At 39.5% G+C, this 18,818-nt stretch overlaps 1 protein-coding gene across 2 annotated transcripts in view; it reads right to left on the reverse strand.

Moving 5' to 3' along the window:
- Positions 1 to 15,435: 15,435 nt before the first annotated feature.
- LIN7A (lin-7 homolog A, crumbs cell polarity complex component) overlaps positions 15,436 to 18,818 on the reverse strand; it is a 157,885-nt gene continuing 154,502 nt past the window's right edge. The window contains exon 6 of one of the 2 annotated variants that reach the window (XM_069584125.1): positions 15,436 to 17,741. The gene's annotated coding sequence lies outside the window, so the exon portion shown is untranslated. The remainder of the gene's footprint in view (positions 17,742 to 18,818) is intronic. The other variant, XM_069584126.1, reaches the window with a different exon arrangement.

Here is an 18,818-nt window from a genome sequence, read left to right on the forward strand (position 1 = left end):
ATAATGGAATATTACTCAATCATCAAAAAGAACCAAACACTGCCCTTTGCAGCAACATGGATTACCACACTGAGTCAGACAAAGACAAATACCATATGATATAACTTACATGTGGAGTCTAAAAAATAATATAAATGAATTTATTTACAAAACAGAAACAGGCTCACAGACGTAGAAAACAAACTTATGGTTACCAAAGTGGAATGGGGAGGGGAGGATAAGTTGGGAATTTGAGATTAACAGATATATACTAACACACACCACACACGTGTGTGTGCTATGCTAAATCACTTCAGCTGTGTCTGACTCTTTGTGATCAATGGACTGTAGCCTGCCAGTTCCTCAGTCCATAGAATTCTCCAGGCAAATTTACTGGAATGGGTTGCTGTGCCCTCCTCCAAGGGACCTGCCTGACCCAGGGATAGAACCTGAGTCTCTTATGCCTCCTGCATTGGCATTAATGCCACTTGGGAAGCACACACACAGACAAAACTGTATTTGATATCTTGTAATAACCAATAATGGAAAGGAATCTGAAAAAGATTCTAACAGATCTATAACTGAAATCAACTTTGCTGTACACCTGAAGTACTGTAAAAAAAAAAAACAACTATACTTCAATTAAAAAAAGGTTTAAAAAAATCCAATTGTTTCCAAAAACTATTTCATTAACATAACAAAAGACACCTTTGTTCTCATCACAGGAAATGCCAAGGGTTATAGGGGCTTTATGCCAGGAAGGAGGTTAAAGACCAAATACAGTCCTAACTGTGTATTCAAGAGAGATTGGTTCTAGGACGCCAAGGATACCGAAACCCAAGGACGCTCAAGTCTCACGTAAAATGGTGTAGCATTTGCATATACATTATGCAGCAGATCATTTGGTTCACTTTAAACCACCTATATTTTATTTTCAATACCTATTACAATGTAAATGTTATGGAAATAGTTGTAAATAAAATGTAAATGCTATGGAAATAGTTGCAGGTATATGGCAAACTTGAGGGTTACTTTTTTTAACTTTACGAAAACTGTTTTCCCAATATTTTCTATCTGAAGTTACTGAATCCTTGGATGCAGACCTAGAAGATATGGAGGGATAACTGTATTTTTTGTTGTAAGTAATATCATTCAGGGCTGTGTCACAGGACCCAGAGGTAAGAATCAGATCGGAAATACACAAAGTGCAGTGAATATTCAATTTACCAATATACTCAGCTTATGGCACCCAATCACACAACCTTGCACAAAGTTAGTCACGCAAAAAAAAAGAGAAAACAAGGTTACGAACCACTCTGGCGAGAGACCCGGGAAGTGGCGTCTCAGCCTGACAGATGGTCTCCAGCTCAGCAACAGGTCTCACGCTCATCCGGAAGGTGCCTTCTGTACTGACAGAGCTTCTGGCAGCATCCCTTTGGAACAGCTCTCGATAGCTTCAAGTCTGCTCAATTCATTCATGGCCTCGTTGTACGAGTCCGCTGGTAGGGTGAAACAATTATGCCCTCTGGGGTCTTGCCTCAGTGAGATCCCCTTCAGTTTCAGTGAAGTCTTTCCATGGACATTATTGGACAAATTTATTATCTAAAACAACACCCTCACCGTCCTCTACTGGACGTTTCAAAACAACTAACAATGGCAGTCCACACTGGCCGCTGTGACTCTGTTTTGAATTATTGTTGTACTCAGCTAAAATCTTCTGAGTTTCACACACGATGAGTAGAAATCATAACACAACAGAAATCACATCATAACAGGCTCCTGTAACCACAGAAAGGGAAAGTCGCTCAGTCCTGTCTGACCTTATACAGTCCATGGAATACTCCAAGCCAGAATACTGGAGTGGGTAGCCTTTCCCTTCTCCAAGGGATTTTCCCAACCCAGGGATAGAACCCAGGTCTCCCCCATTGGAGGCAGATTCTTTACCAGCTGAGCCAAAAGGGAAGCCAGTAGCCACAGAACCAGCCCCAAACCGGCTTTGTCCTGTTCCTAACAAGATGCTGCAGTGTTTCGGTGTTTTGCAGAAAAACAACAAAATTGCAAGTCACATAGCTGGAGCATGCATGGAGGAAAAATTATAACCTTAAACACTGCTGCTGCTGCTAAGTCGCTTCAGTCGTGTCCGATTCTGTGCGACCCCATAGACGGCAGGCTAAACACTACCTGGAACCAAATTTTTGGGAAACCAAAGGTCCAGAACTTGACCGGAGCCTGAAGAAGTGAATGGTCTGAAACCTCAGAAGATTGTGTGCTGAAGCCTCTTTACTATGTTGTTGTTTAGTCGCTGAATGGCCAAATCCCAAAGCTCTCCAGTGGGAACCTGCCCCGCCAGTGCTTCTGCATACTAGCCCTGCTCTCCAATTCATAATATGCTTGACCTCATCCCAGACTGGGAAGACATATTTGAGCCCCTCCTCCCGTCTCCTTGCAGGTGGACCTCTCAAACACCAGTGCCACAATACTGGAGTCTGTGAGCCTCTGGCAGTGAACCCTTGGTTCGGTCACACTGTTACCTGATTGATTAAATTTTGAAGCGAGTCCTTTGTTAGGACTTTAATCTGAGGTAAGCACTCACAATGGAGAAGGAAATGGCAACCCACTCCAGTTCTCTTGCCTGGAAAATTCCATGGACTGAGGAGCCTGGTGGGCTACAGTCCATGGGGTCGCAAAGAGTTGGACACGACTGAGTGACTTCACTCACTTCACTTAAGCACTCACAGAGGATTTTTTCAAAGTTCAAAATTATTTATTTTTTCATTTTTTTTATTTTTTAATTTTTAGTTTTTTATTTTTTAAATTTTAAAATCTTTAATTCTTACATGCATTCCCAAACATGAACCCCCCTCCCACCTCCCTCCCCAGAACATCTTTCTGGGTCATCCCCATGCACCAGCCCCAAGCATGCTGCATCCTGCGTCAGACATAGACTGGCGATTCAATTCACATGATAGTATACATGTTAGAATGTCATTCTCCCAAATCATCCCACCCTCTCCCTCTCCCTCTGAGTCCAAAAGTCCGTTATACACATCTGTGTCTCTTTCCCTGTCTTGCATACAGGGTCGTCATTGCCATCTTCCTAAATTCCATATATATGTGTTAGTATACTGTATTGGTGTTTTTCTTTCTGGCTTACTTCACTCTGTATAATCGGCTCCAGTTTCATCCATCTCATCAGAACTGATTCAAATGAATTCTTTTTAACGGCTGAGTAATACTCCATTGTGTATATGTACCACAGCTTTCTTATCCATTCATCTGCTGATGGACATCTAGGTTGTTTCCATGTCCTGGCTATTATAAACAGTGCTGCGATGAACATTGGGGTACATGTGTCTCTTTCAATTCTGGTTTCCTCGGTGTGTATGCCCAGCAGTGGGATTGCTGGGTCATAAGGTAGTTCTATTTGCAATTTTTTAAGGAATCTCCACACTGTTCTCCATAGTGGCTGTACTAGTTTGCATTCCCACCAACAGTGTAGGAGGGTTCCCTTTTCTCCACACCCTCTCCAGCATTTATTGCTTGCAGAGTTTTGGATCGCAGCCATTCTGACTGGTGTGAAGTGGTACCTCATTGTGGTTTTGATTTGCATTTCTCTAATAATGAGTGATGTTGAGCATCTTTTCATGTGTTTGTTAGCCATCCGTATGTCTTCTTTGGAGAAATGTCTATTTAGTTCTTTGGCCCATTTTTTGATTGGGTCGTTTATTTTTCTGGAGTTGAGCTGCATAAGTTGCTTGTATATTTTTGAGATTAGTTGTTTGTCAGTTGCTTCATTTGCTATTATTTTCTCCCATTCAGAAGGCTGTCTTTTCACCTTGCTTATATTTTCCTTTGTTGTGCAGAAGCTTTTAATTTTAATTAGATCCCATTTGTTTATTTTTGCTTTTATTTCCAGCATTCTGGGAGGTGGATCATAGAGGATCCTGCTGTGATTTATGTCTGAGAGTGTTTTGCCTATGTTCTCCTCTAGGAGTTTTATAGTTTCTGATCTTACATTTAGATCTTTAATCCATTTTGAGTTTATTTTTGTGTGTGGTGTTAGAAAGTGATCTAGTTTCATTCTTTTACAAGTGGTTGACCAGTTTTCCCAGCACCACTTGTTAAAGAGATTGTCTTTACTCCATTGTATATTCTTGCCTCCTTTGTCAAAGATAAGGTGTCCATATGTGTGTGGATTTATCTCTGGGCTTTCTACTTCATGACCAAGTGGGCTTTATCCCAGGGATGCAAGGATTCTTCAATATCCGCAAATCAATCAATGTAATTCACCACATTAACAAATTGAAAAATAAAAACCATATGATTATCTCAATAGATGCAGAGAAGGCCTTTGACAAAATTCAACATCCATTTATGATAAAAACTCTCCAGAAAGCAGGAATAGAAGGAACATATCTCAACATAATAAAAGCTATTTATGACAAACCCACAGCAAACATTATCCTCAATGGTGAAAAATTGAAAGCATTTCCCCTAAAGTCAGGAACAAGACAAGGGTGTCCACTTTCACCGCTACTATTCAACATAGTTCTGGAAGTTTTGGCCACAGCAATCAGAGCAGAAAAAGAAATAAAAGGAATCCAAATTGGAAAAGAAGAAGTAAAACTCTCACTGTTTGCAGATGACATGATCCTCTACATGGAAAACCCTAAAGACTCCACCAGAAAATTACTAGAGCTAATCAATGAATATAGTAAAGTTGCAGGATATAAAATCAACACACAGAAATCCCTTGCATTCCTATACACGAATAATGAGAAAGTAGAAAAAGAAATTAAGGAAACAATTCCATTCACCATTGCAACGAAAAGAATAAAATACTTAGGAATATATCTACCTAAAGAAACTAAAGACCTATATATAGAAAACTATAAAACACTGATGAAAGAAATCAAAGAGGACACTAATAGATGGAGAAATATACCATGTTCATGGATTGGAAGAATCAATATAGTGAAAATGAGTATACTACCCAAAGCAATTTACAAATTCAATGCAATCCCTATCAAGCTACCAGCCACATTTTTCACAGAACTAGAACAAATAATTTCAAGCTTTGTATGGAAATACAAAAAACCTCGAATAGCCAAAGCAATCTTGAGAAAGAAGAATGGAACTGGAGGAATCAACTTGCCTGACTTCAGGCTCTACTACAAAGCCACAGTCATCAAGACAGTATGGTACTGGCACAAAGACAGACATATAGATCAAAGTTCAAAATTAGAATGTAACAATTATGATAGGTTTATGGGTTTATTGAAGAATCTCTATACCTTGTGGGGTTTTTTGTTTCTAATCTTTTTTTTTTCTCCCCCAGCAATGTTTTGGTGACTTTCTCCCTTGCAGTCCTTATTGGCAATATCATGGACAGAATCACAATTTTCTGGTAGCTTATTTTATTGAAATTAAATCTGATTTTATTTAAAATTGCCATCTTTATGTTTGATACACAATTCTACAGAGTGTACATAAGCTGATGTTCAAAGTGTGGTTGATAGATTCTTTCTGGCCCACGAGGTTTGCTACTGGTCAGAGGCAAAGTCAGTGAGAATAAGCATTTAGCAGCTTGTAAGGTTACCTGACAGGGCTTCCCCAGAGGCTTAGTAGTAAAGAATCTGCCTGCAATGCAGGAGCTGCTGGAGACTCGGGTTGGATCCCTGGGTCCCTGGGGCTACAGTTCATAGGGCCTCGAAGAGTTGGACAGGACTGAAGCGACTTAGCACGCACGCACATAGTGACCTGACGTTGATGTAACATCCAAGCCCCTCCTCTAAGTTCCACACTTCATCACACGGACAAAGTAACACTTCTGAGGCCCTCATCTGTGAACCTTGAGGGTCAAAGGGAATTGGGATGAAGTGGACATTTGTCTGCACCTTCTTCTCAGGTACCACAGTCCCTGCAAATCCTGCTGGCACAAACCTTGCATGGGGCCCTACAATCATCAGTCTCTTTGTTTATGTATGTGCACACTCCTCAAGGAACCTGTCTCAAAATTCTCCCAAGAATGCTCTCACGGCACTCAGCTGTAGATGCAAAGGCAACATTGGGGAATGATAGATTTCTGCAATCTTCCAGCTGGGGAGTGAGTTTCTAGCAATTTGTTTCCCTTAAAGTCACCTCTACTCTTTATGAGAGATTGTCTTGAAGCTCCCCTCTCTCACATGGCTTGGCCTGGTTAAGAATGGAGGTGGAGATTGAAAGCTTTCTCTCCAAAAACTGCATTTCCTACATCTCTCTTTCCCTCTCTCCCCTGTTTGGTGGTACCTGAGGGGTTGAAGTGAGCTGGGCTAGTTCTACTACCTCTTAGAAAGTCTAAGGTTTTCTTTAGATTATGGGAACGTATGGTAATTTCTGATTTCAGCTTTGGACTTTAGCCGTAACATCCTATTATATCTGCCTTAGTGGATTGCATTCTGTTTGAGAAGAAAAGGTTGAAACCACCTGTGATGATTAATTTTATGTGTCAACTTGACTGGACTAAGCAGCTCCCAGAGACCTGCTAAAATGTTTCCTGGTGTGTCTGTGAGGGTGTTTCTGGAAGAGGTTAGCACTGGAATCAGTAAACCAAGCAATTATCACTCTGTGATAATTGGGGTAGTCATCCAATCCATTAAGGGCCAGAGTAGAACAAAAAGGCAGAGGAAGGGTGAATTTGCTCTCTGCTTGAATTGGGACATCTGTCTTCTGGCGTCTAACATAGGTGCTCCTGGTTCTCCAGTTTGCAGACGGCCAGGCGTAAAACTTCTCCGACTCCATAGTCACAGGAGCCAATTTGTACAAGAAGTCTCCTCTTATACACATCTACATTACTGGTTCTGTTTCTCTGGAGAACCCTGATTGATACACGATTCTGTTCGCTGTTGCTTTCTACACAGGCAGCTGGGAACCCAAGCAGCAGCTATGCACAGTAGTCTGACTTCTGATGAGGGACAGCAATCCAGAGTCCAGAAAAATTCCTGACCTTTACTCAGCTGCTTCCTTTTCTAATAAGGAAGCCACATCTAGACTTCCATATATATGCAGGCAGTCTGTTTCTCTGAAAGACTTTGCAAGGATTAAAATGTGCTAATATCCATGAAGCTCTTAGAACAGTACTTGGAACATGGTAAGCACTTAATAAATGCTACCTGTTAACTCTGTTAACTTTGTCTACTGAGGATGCGTTTCCAAGCATCTTATTTCAGTGAAAGGGTACTCGTGGATTGACTGCAAAAATGGCTCAGTTTTCTGTCCCTCTGTGTGTGCATGCCCTTTGAAATGAACTTCTCTTTTCAAAAGTTAAGAGTTCACCCCTATTCCTTGAACGTGGGATGGTCTTGTGACTTGCTTTTGTCAGAAGAATGTAGTGGAGGTGACATTGTGTCAGTCTGACTTTTAACTCTCAAAAAAGGCTTTGTGGACTTTTGCTTTTGCTATCTCTTTTTTTTCATTTTTTAAAAAATTTATTTTAATTGGAGGTGAATTACTTTATAATATTGTGGTGGTTTTTGCCATACATTCACATGAACCAGCCATGGGTGTGCATGTGTTTCCCATCCTGAACCCTCTTCCCACCTCCCTGTTATCTCTTGGTTTCTTTTCTCTTGCCAAGCCCAGACCATCCTGCTGGAGGATAAGACACCATGTGCAGGACTGCTGAGGCACCTCAGTTCGGAGTCAACCAACCTAGAACCTCAGCTACTGAACTGATGGTCAACTGATTACAGACACTCGGAGAACCGCAGCCAAACCTACAAGGACATCCTGTCAGAGCTCAGCGTAAGTTGGTGGGCTTCAGAATTAAAACTGATGCATGATTCTTGTTTTAATCCAAGATTGGAGATAGTGCTCCGCCTCCAATCAATGTCTGTCTCAAAGCTATTCCAGTCTCCTTCCATACCTCTCAAATCCTACTCAGATTTTACCATCCATTTAAATTGGTATCTAAGAAGATTCTTCGAATTCACTGGGTATTGTGTTATCTCACCTGTAGGTGAACCCCCTTTTTGATATTCGTGTTACTTTGTGGTTCTTTTCCTAACTTGTCTTGAATAGAACTGTTAGTATGCTACTCTTCCTGGATTTCCTGCAGCTAACAAATGATACCCAGTAGACATGTGGGTATGACCTAGGCTAGCCAGTCATGCCTCCTGTTTCCTATAGTGCCTCAGGAAGTAAGCACCAGAGCCAAGCATGGCCATTCAGAATTTGCCTACATGATACAGACTGTAAGAATAAGAATCCAGTTTCCTTTTTAGATTAAGAGCTATAAGGACCTATGCCGGATGGTGCAAAGACTAAGGGAGGAACAGACAAGGAAGAGAAACCAAGCTGCAAGGAGAACAGGGGTCACAAACAAAAAGAGGAGAGACAAGCAGAGCTTAGGAAAGAGCTGAGGTGAGAATTCTGTCAACAGTGAGATCTCAGACCTGACCTGCTTTGCCAGTAGTGAATTCTTTTTTCACTCAAGCTCTATTGAATCTTGTTTTGTTTACTTGCAATGAAACAGAATCCTCCCAATCAACCTGTGAATTGAAGAAGGTTAATAGGAATCATCATCCTAGGGCTTTATCATTTCTAAGTAGGTTGACAACATCTTGTGTTGTCTAAATTGGGGCACTTCTGAGAGTTAAAGGTGGTGATATTAGTAATTATTCTGAGAAGACAGATGTTAGCTGAGACTGTCCCTAAATTTCCTAGGGGGGAAAAAAATGATCCTGGGTCTGCAAAGCTAAGGACCAGATGCTGGAAAAATGTTATCAAAAATTCAGGTGTAGACCCGGTAAGGGTCACCTTCTGTGGCAGCCATTAGCCTCTCACTCTTACAGCTCTTTTAGATACAATACAGTTAATGAAAAAAAGCCCATAGGAAGCAAGATTTATTGGACAGGTAGCAATTAAACTCTTTGAAATTTGAAATTGTATTCATGTAGCATATTTCTTGAAGTTCTGTTTGTAATCATTCTAACACAAAGAAAGGACAAAAAAACAAAAAGAAGTGCAGTTCCAAGTGTGGAAAATTTCCTTTAGGATACTGTGGGTTTTCCTTTGGGGTTGGGAGGAAGGGATTAAATAAATATCATATTTAAATTAAATGTTGAACATATTGTTATATAAATGTGACACACAGATAAAACTTCATGCTTGCCACACCAAAACAAAACAAAAAAACACTACAATATGTGACTAATACTAGTGAAATGTTATGATTTTGATTAACTTTTATTTTTCAGGGTAAGCTAAAGCAGTTGAGACAATAATAATTATTTTCCCAAACCCCCATTCCAAATGCAGTGATTTGGGGGAGTCTGGAGGTGGGGAAGGGCTAATGAAGAGTAGGTAGCTCTGTGTTCCTTTGGAGAGCAGCCATGGAGAGGACCGTTAATATAGGCCTAGAGTCCAGTAAGAAGCGGTCCTATGGTGCCCATCTTGTTTGGCTGTTGACTTGAAACCCATTTTACCCTGCATCATTTCTCCCACGGGGCAAGCAACCAAATATGTGGGGATAAACCAGCAATAAAGCATTGTGTACGTGTGCAGAGGGAGGGAGTGGTGGTGATGATGGTCATCTACCATTGTTGACATCAACCTCCAGATTCAGGGTTTTTTTCCAGTGAGTTGGTTGTTTGCATCAGGTGGCCAGTATCAGCATCAGGTAAAGCTTCTGTATCAGTCCTTCCAATAAATATTCAGGGTTGATTTCCTTTAGAATTGATTGGCTTTATCCCTTTGCAGTCCAGGGGACTCTCAAGGGTCTTCTCCAGCACCACAATTGGAAAGCATCAACTCTTCAGTGCTCAATCTTCTTTACGGTCCAACTCTCACATCTGTACATGCTACTGGGAAAACCATAGCTTTGACTATACAGACCTTTAGTGATGGTTGGCAAAGTGATGTCTCTGCTTTTATATTTATGTTCTATTTTTTTTTAAAATAGAAGTTTCTCAATAATTAAGACTTTTTTCTCTTTAAAAGTTCTGGTGTTGAGTTCTCAGTTCACATGTACTTCATGAGTGAGCTCCTGAGAATTGAGATAAGCCCCCAAAATAATCTGGAAGCCACTCTGTGAAGCTGACAAGTGAAAAGTAATTTCTTTTATGAAATATTAAGCACCCGTGCCACACGTAATTACTCATTTCAGGGGAAATCAAGATGATAAAGACACAATTGGATATACATAAGACAAGCAAAGAAAATCACTAATGAGGAGCGCAGACACCACAGTGAGATTTGATGATGGAGAAGATAACATCAGACCTGGAAAAATTAGAAAAAACTTCTTGGAAGAAGCGCCATCTGAAATGGGCCATGAAAGTTGAGGATTTTTTTTTTTTTTCAGGGGAAGGAGAGGCATTTCAGAAATAATCAAAAGCTCAGGGGAAGAAACGTTCGGGAGTTTCCAGGAATAAGTAGTGGTCAACTTGGATGGCAAGACAGAGAATGGGCAAAAACAGTGCTATCTAGTCGGGAAATATGCATCTCAAACCATGCATCAGGCCCAAGTATGGTTTGAGATGCGTATTTCCCAACTAGATAGCACTTACCCATTCTGTCTTGCAGCATGGGGCTTCCCTCACAGCTCAGTTGGTAAAGTACCCACCTGCAATGCTGCTGCTGCTGCTGCTAAGTCGCTTCAGTCATGTCCGACTCTGTGCGACCCCATAGATGGCAGCCCACCAGGCTCCCCCATCCCTGGGATTCTCTAGGCAAGAATACTGGAGTGGGTTGCCATGTCCTTCTCCAATGCATGAAAGTGAAAAGTGAAAGTGAAGTTGCTCAGTCGTGTCTGACTCTTCGAGACCCCATGGACTGCAGCCCACCAGTCCCCTGCATCCCAATGCAGGAGACCCCAATTCGATTCCTGGGTCGGGAAGGTCTGCTGGAGAAGGGACAGGCTACCCACTTCAGTATTCTTGGGCTTCCCTTGTGGCTCAGCTGGTAAAGAATCCGCCTGTAATGTGGGAGACCTGGGTTCAATCCCTGGGTTGGGAAGATCCCCTGGAGAAGGGAAAGGCTACCCACTCTGGCCTGGAGAATTGTTGCTAAGGGTCAGACATGACTGAGCAACTTTCAAAAAAAAAAAAAAAAAAGTTAGCATAGGGCTTCCTTAGTGGCTCAGTCGTAAAGACACAGCATGCCAATGTAGGAGACATGGCTTTGACCCCTGATCCCGGAAGATAACCTGGAGAAGGAAATGGCAACCCACTCCCGTATTCTTGCCTGGAGAACACTGTGAAGCCTGCCATGCTACAGTCCATGGGGTTGAAGGAACCAACTGAACCAATGTTAGCATCTTAGCCTAACCCTGCACATTCTCTCTCTCTCTCTCTCTCACACACACACACATACAACCATCACCACCACAAGCAAATATTTTGGAATTTTTAGGTCATAATCTAATATAGTCCTGGATCTTCACCACAGAACACTGTAGTCTCTCAATGCATTTAATTTCATCTTGAAGAAAAAACTTGTAATATTTTTCAGTGTCATAGAACCCCATGATGGTATTTCATAGACCATGTACCAGATTTCCATACTATCACATTTCATGTTCTATGTTTTGCCTTTGTGAGGGGAGGACACTATAAAGTTCTTTTCCATCATCATGTTAGTATTCTGGTTTAGAGAGTCTTGAGTAGAAATCTTTTTTTTTTTTTTTTGAGGGACCTCTTGGAGGATTTTGAGCAAAGGAGTAAATGCAGGGGGAGTTATCAAGCATCAAGATATAGAGAAATATATATGGGTATACATGCTAATTGGGAAAACAGTTTAAAGCTCACAAAAGAGTGGGTTACCATTTCCTTCTCTAGGGGATCTTCCCAAACCAGGGATTGAACTCAGGTCTCCCGCATTGCAGGCAGATGCTTTACCATCTGAGCCACCAGGGAATCCTATTTATAGGTAGGAATATTAAAAAATGTGTAAGAGAAGACAGTTGGAGACTTTTCCAAAGTAAAAATCTGAAGAATCTAAGAACTGATATGAATGACAAATAAGGAAGATCAGTAAATCTGTACAGAGAATAGCAGTATCTCCAATAAAAATAGAGGTGTCGAGAGAAGTAAAGTATGGCTTTGGACAAAAGGCTTATGAGTTTCCTTAGTGCTGAAGTTAAACTTTACAAAACTTTAATTATTTAAAGGAGTAATTAGTTGGTAATAGGAAAGAATGAGGAGATAATAAAAAAGAAGACTCCTTGCTTCCACAAATAGGAACCAGCATTTAAGTTGCATCATATGCTCATTTACTGTGACGGGCCAGAGAGAGAACAAATTTCAATAATGAATATGATTCCTCTTGTTTGATGACTGAGATGTGAGCTGTGAGTTTACTGTTCCCAAAGGTGCCAGTTCTTGCTCACCTCTAGAAGTATGGACACTGATCTATATGATTGTGGTAATAATGTTAGCCCAATCTCAATTTTTGCCATTCACATTGGTTTTAGAACCTAACCCCTGAGTAGCATGATCTCACAGTGTGGTCTGTAAAGGAGAAAGATGACAAACTTAACATCCAAATAATCAGGTGTCTGGAGCATTTAAAAATCCCTCTATATTCATGCTTTAAAAGAATTTAAATTTGATAATGAAGACAGTACTTCCAATCTGGTATCTAGTACTTTTACTTCCCAGCAGCATAATACCACTTTGGTCAGGTTAAACCACTGCACAATTTTGCAGCTCTTTCAGAAAAATAATGAAAACAATTAGAAAGACACAATCACATGCAATGGTGAGAAAATAGTATTACTATCGCCCAATCTTTCCCCATAAACGTGAAATATCCTTGACTCATCTCCACACTGTGTATTTATTATAAGCCCTTATAGCAAGGGATTTTGTTTCTTTCAGGTTTTTTTTGTAGCACCAAATAGACACAGTGGCTAACAATAATTCTGAAAAGTCATTGCAATATTTATCGCATGTCAGAAACTGTCTGAATCTATATGTTTATCCATTTCCCTGGCTTGATATATTCTTCATGAGAGTAAGCTGCAACCTAAGATTGAGTTCCCACGCTGTTTCTGCCACTGATGTGGTTTGCTGATCACACTTTACTAATCTCTTTGTATACTACAATTTCTTATATACAGTGACACGTTTATTTTACTGTAACGGTATCCCCCAAGCCACAGAAAATGAGAAGACATATGAGCTCTTGTGTTACACTGTGTGGGTTCAAATCCCAGTTCCATCTGCTGTATGACCTTGGGCAGGTCACATGCCTGTGCTTCAGTTTTCTTGTCGATAAAATGGAACCTACTGAAGAGAGCTGTTGAAGCGATTCAGTGATGGAGTCAGAATTTAGTAAGAGCTATGGGTCAGTTATGAGTAAATTATTACCTACCTCACTGGCATCTAACTATGGTTTTGGATTCTTTGAGCAGCATATTTGTGTGGTATTTTAGAAAAACAAGCTTACATAAATATGTGCAGAGAGCCTTTTATGATTTCCATGGCATAAGGGATTTCATTTCTCCTATCAGCTGTGAAGAAAGACCCATGAGATGGTAAACTCTAGTTAACTGCTAGAGCAAGTGTTGAGTTCCTCACAGCAAACTCCAAGGGGTGGCTAGATCTGTCTTGTTTGCCATTTTACATCTAAAACCTAGCATATAGTAGGTACACAATAAATGTTTGTTAGATGAATAAGCACATGGAAAAGTCTTAATTGCTATGTGATTAATCTTTAGCTCAGATATATTCTAAGGATCAAATAAGAAAGGAAAAGTGATTTTTTGAAAGCAGGAGATTTAGAGATAGTGTCTCTAATCAGAATGAAATGCCTTAGAGAAAAGTTGTTAATGAACATTGAAGGACATATTATTAATAATATGCTTGATAATTTAAATTTTTTAAAAAAATTAAAATATTATATTTTACAAAGTTTATAAATGGAGTTCCATGTATGGATCATAACTCAGGGAGCTGTCATAAATAACAAGAAAGGCTGAGTTTTATTCATTGTAAAAACTCTGAATATGCAAACATGCCTATCTAAGTGTTCTCAAAGCCTTGAACCCTTTGAAGTGACTGATTGCAAATTCATATATCTAAAAAGTATGAAGAGTCAATTCTGGTTCTAATTATGTAGTTCAGAAATTATAATGCCCATCAGTATAAAATAAATTGGTGAATTTTTTCAAATTATCAGAAGGTAAAACTCATTTATTTAATTTCATTCATTTATGTAATTGTTTATTCATTCAATAAGTATTAACTGAGTGCCTCTATTGTGCTGGGCATTTTTCCAGATGCTAGGAGACAACAGTCCACAAGGCAGTCACAGCCCTTTCTCAGAGATTTTATAATCTAGAGAGGGATGAGATGGGCAAGACTAGCCCCATGTTTTGGAGATTTTCCCTTATGTTGGTCTCCCTGAATCTCTGAAGCATTGATTTCTACTTCATGATGCTATGAAAGCTGGTCTTACTAAAAAGCTCTGTTCATGACAAATCCAAACTAGCCAAAAGATGAGAAATTCAGACATTATTCACACATCCACAAATACCTACAGATGTTAAAAATAATGTAGACAAAATGGCTCAATATCTCAGAGTCCTATGGGCACAGCTTAGTAAAATGAACTGAGATCAGATCACTTTGATTTGTCACGGCTAAAAACTGCATTTGTAAATTGGTGTAATCCATCTCTAGCGAAGCTCCTCAGAGACAGCCTTGAATTCTTAAAAATCTCCTGAATGATAGATTTTGCATTTAGATCTCAGCATTGTCTTAAAAGATAGTGGTAGTTCACATAACTAGAGAATTCCCTATTGATTACATGATTGAGGAAGCACAAAATCTGTTATTCTTTCCAAAGTCAATTGTAATTTAAGCCCATTATCTCCCTGTGGATGTTCTATTTCAAATAGCAACAGAATCAAAATGTAAAAGCCTCAATGAAAAGGTTTGAGGATTCTTTTAGTGAACTATGCTTTGTGTATTCTGCCTTCAAAAATCATAGCAGGAAAGAGTTTAGAAAAACCTGGCTACCAACCAGGTGAAGGGAAAGCACTAAATTTCACAAGGATCACTGATGAATAGTTACAAAACATTTTCACTCTTTTAATATGTCATTTGTTTATGATATTAAAGTTTGAGCTTCATATAGGAGCAACCTATGTCTTTATTTTGATATGACTTTGGACATCTCAGTGGCTCTAATGTGATCAGTAACAATAAAAGGCATTAATACAAGTTGTAGTAATTTTTTCCTTTTCCCTCTGGCTTCAGTGAACCTTTAGGGAACCACAAGGGACCTCTCTAAGTCTTAGGGATGGCTACTTTTGATGTAAACAAAAGGAAGCCTTCACAGGAAGGCTTACATTTCAACAACTAGATTTTACTAAAGAAAACTGGCCATTTGGCTGGTCATTTGTAAGCAGAACCAATGTGACATGTAATCTGCCCTTAGATGGCTTAGGTGTGATGGACTACCCTTTCACTTAGATGACTTGGCATACATTTATTAGCACTTAATATTATGCAAATGAAGCATAAAATACAAAGACTTCTAAAAACACCAATGTAAGCTATCTGCTCATTTGACAGTTGCTTCTGTAACACCATGACAATATTTATGCTGATGTGAAAACACATGATAATATTAACCAACCACTTACAGCTAAATGAAAATATACCATAAGCTCCAAATTTATACAATGCACTGAGATGTGTTGAAATGACCATTTCCTCATTATAAGGGTGCAATGATTTCCCTTTATGAGAGTATGTGGCATAGCCTGAATAACTTTAATATTTTTCTGTTAAATGATAACTAAAATATATGTTTTATTAAATTTTTCTTATAAAAATGAGAACTACCTCTTTCAAACTGAATTCTACTCACATATTCTCCATTCATTCCCTTTAGTCATGCTTATCTGTTCTGTAAACCTATTTTACGTAACATTCAGGGTCCTCACCCTTGCACCCCGCCCCCTCCCCCCAGCTCCATTCTCTCTAGTAAAAAATGATATGTGTGCAGGGATGGGACTCTGTTACCAGGGCAGGACACTGCTGAAATAGGCTCACCTCCTGGGTTCCTGTCTGTCTGTCCTCTGCTGAGTCATGGACTATGAAGAATAGGAGAATTTGATACTGACTGTAATGACCACCTGAAAGGGCAAAATGAAACATGTGTGGTGGTTCCAACTGGTTTTATTTTCAAGAAAACAGTTCCTAAACTGAGCTGCTTAAATTTCTAATTTGGGGGACTATCTGAAATGTGAAATTAATTGTCTCTTGGGGAGTCAATGGCTGCATTTGAGAAAAGGGAATACTCAAATATTTCCCTCAGTTTTAATGATCTCTCTAGAATGTTTCAACTGAACATTTATTCTTTATTCAGGTACGTGTGTGGCTAAGGTATTTAAATGCCCAAATAATTATTGCTTCCTGCTAATGCCATAAAGTAAAATCAGACTTATGTGCCTAGATTCATAAGTTAAAAGTTGTGATCAGTATAGATGCCTCTAACAGATAATTTTCCAGTATATGATACTTTCTGAAAGATGTCTCACTGTCCATTTACCTACATGAACATGTGTAATGAAGTAGGTATATTTTCACCCTGGAGGCAGCAGAAACTTTTCACTCACAATATTAATATCACTGGTTTCTATATGCCTAATTTGAAAAGGAATTATACCTTTGATCTTATATTGCCAAAAATATCCATTTTATATTTGAGAAAATTGATCTAGATTTTGTATGATGTATTTCTGTAGATATATGCACATCTATAATTTAATTTTGTAAAGCCCTAGGCTTTAAAATATCAGTGTAGGTAAAAAGAGTTGAGATTTCTTCGGTTTATCAGTCAAAAATATAAAGTTAACAAAAAATATTTAAAGAAGGGTTATATGTAAATATTATATGAGGATCAGTTTATCCTTGTTTATATTCTCTTGCCAGATTCATAACACTTGGTAAGAAAAGACCTAATTTTGTAGCAAATATACTCTGATAATATTTACTCTGTGGAATAAATAAACATTATATTCCATTATAACTAATAAGAATGGATACAAAACTTAAATTAAGAAAAAAACAAACAGTACTAGAGTTCTCTATCCTTGCTTCTAATGAACTAAAAGTTGAGCTGAAATTGCCTCACTATTAATGCATAATAAAATTCATGGAAATGGAAAATAAAAAGCCAACTGATTCTAGAACCTGAATAGAGTATAAATATAGTATAACAACTTGCCATTTTCAGGAGGGAACAGAGGTTGAATTTGCAATTAACTGGAATTCTCATTCGGACAACTCAGCGTTACAGATGCGGAACAGGTCTAGGTGAGGGGCAATGTGTAGATTTCTTTTAAGTAGCGACAACCTTGAACTGATGCAGTTTGAACTATAGTCTAATAAGGGATTTGTTAACCTCTGGAAAAGCTACAGACCCAAGATTCACTTAACCCTGGCCTTGGTGATTTATGTGAAAGTCACAGACTTTAATCTTCTTGTACTGTTTCCATCTGCAGACTGGAAAACCTCTCCCCTCACACATTGAGAATCTCACTGCAGTGAACGGAAGGTCCCCCTGTGGAAAGAGCACGTGAGTGGCGGGGGTTCAGCCCCAGAGAAACAAGGTGTCGAGCTGTCTTGGTAAAGAAGTTATACACCACGTGTTCACAGTTTCTTGACAGGTATAATTAGTGTTGTCTTTTCCTTTACTATGTGCTGGGATTCTGAAGCACGGTTTCAAACTTGTGACAATTGGGTGTTTGATCAAGGAGCGTCAAGGACCTGAAAGGGTGGAGGGAGAGTGAAGAGAAATCAGTGATTAGTATTCATTTGTCAACTACAATATGCTAAAAATATCAAAGGAGCACCTGCTTTATGAGAACAGCGAGGATTCTTTTAGGTGCCATCATTCATGCAGTCTTCCACAGGCAAAAAAAAAAAAAAAATTGACGTTTGCAAAGAAGTAATTATCACATGAGGATGGAAAAGACACAGTTATTCCCTAAGATTAAATTAAAAAGAAATCAGTTTGGAAACATCTCACAAGTAAAACATTTTTTCTTCTCAATTCCAGATGACTGTTTTTCTGCACGAAGGCAAAGGAGAGAGCAGCTTTGTGTGTTATGACTCTGAGTGGCACCCCTGCTGAGCTTTGTGCAAGCACAGCCTCCCTCTGACAGGCCGATCCCACCCTTCTGTGACGCAGCCAGCAGGCCTGCTTCTTCTCCCATGAGGTCAGCCCGACACAGGGCAGAGCAGAGTAGGCAGATGCCCCAGGTGGTCAGAGCTGGGGAGCAGCCTCCCCAGACACTCCCCAGACCTGTCACTTTCCCACCGTCATGGAGTCATTTCTTTCAGAGACAACAGCGGTTTCATTTGCTTTTAAAGCTGTGGATATTTTTATTTCAATGAATGTAGAACACCATATTAAAACAAAAAATTAAGGAATTGGTTGGGTTGATGTGAAAGTGTGCGCTGCGTGTAGGTTTGCAGTCTGCCTCCTCTGCATCAGCACTGTCCAGCTCAAAGCCTTCCAGAGAGAAATGCCCAAAAGCACCCTGGGCCTACAGGGTGGAAGTGAAAGTCAGGCATGAGGCCCCTGTACTTCTTCAGGAATCACTTAACAAGATATTGTATTAAAATATCTGCCATTAATATTGTGACTATTATACTAACACTACTACTGTTACTCTTGAGTGCTCATCAACTGCCACATATTTTAAGTTTTGAGTATTTTTTCTTAGTTTCCATAAGAGGCCATTTTAATGAATCTTACATTGAATAACTTCCTCTGAGTGCCTTAGCTTCCAAGTGACAGAGCTACCAAATGATTGAGTTTTTAATTACTTAACTTATCGT

Source organism: Ovis canadensis, chromosome 3 (assembly GCF_042477335.2).
Source record: "Ovis canadensis isolate MfBH-ARS-UI-01 breed Bighorn chromosome 3, ARS-UI_OviCan_v2, whole genome shotgun sequence".
Lineage (NCBI taxonomy): Eukaryota > Metazoa > Chordata > Mammalia > Artiodactyla > Bovidae > Ovis > Ovis canadensis.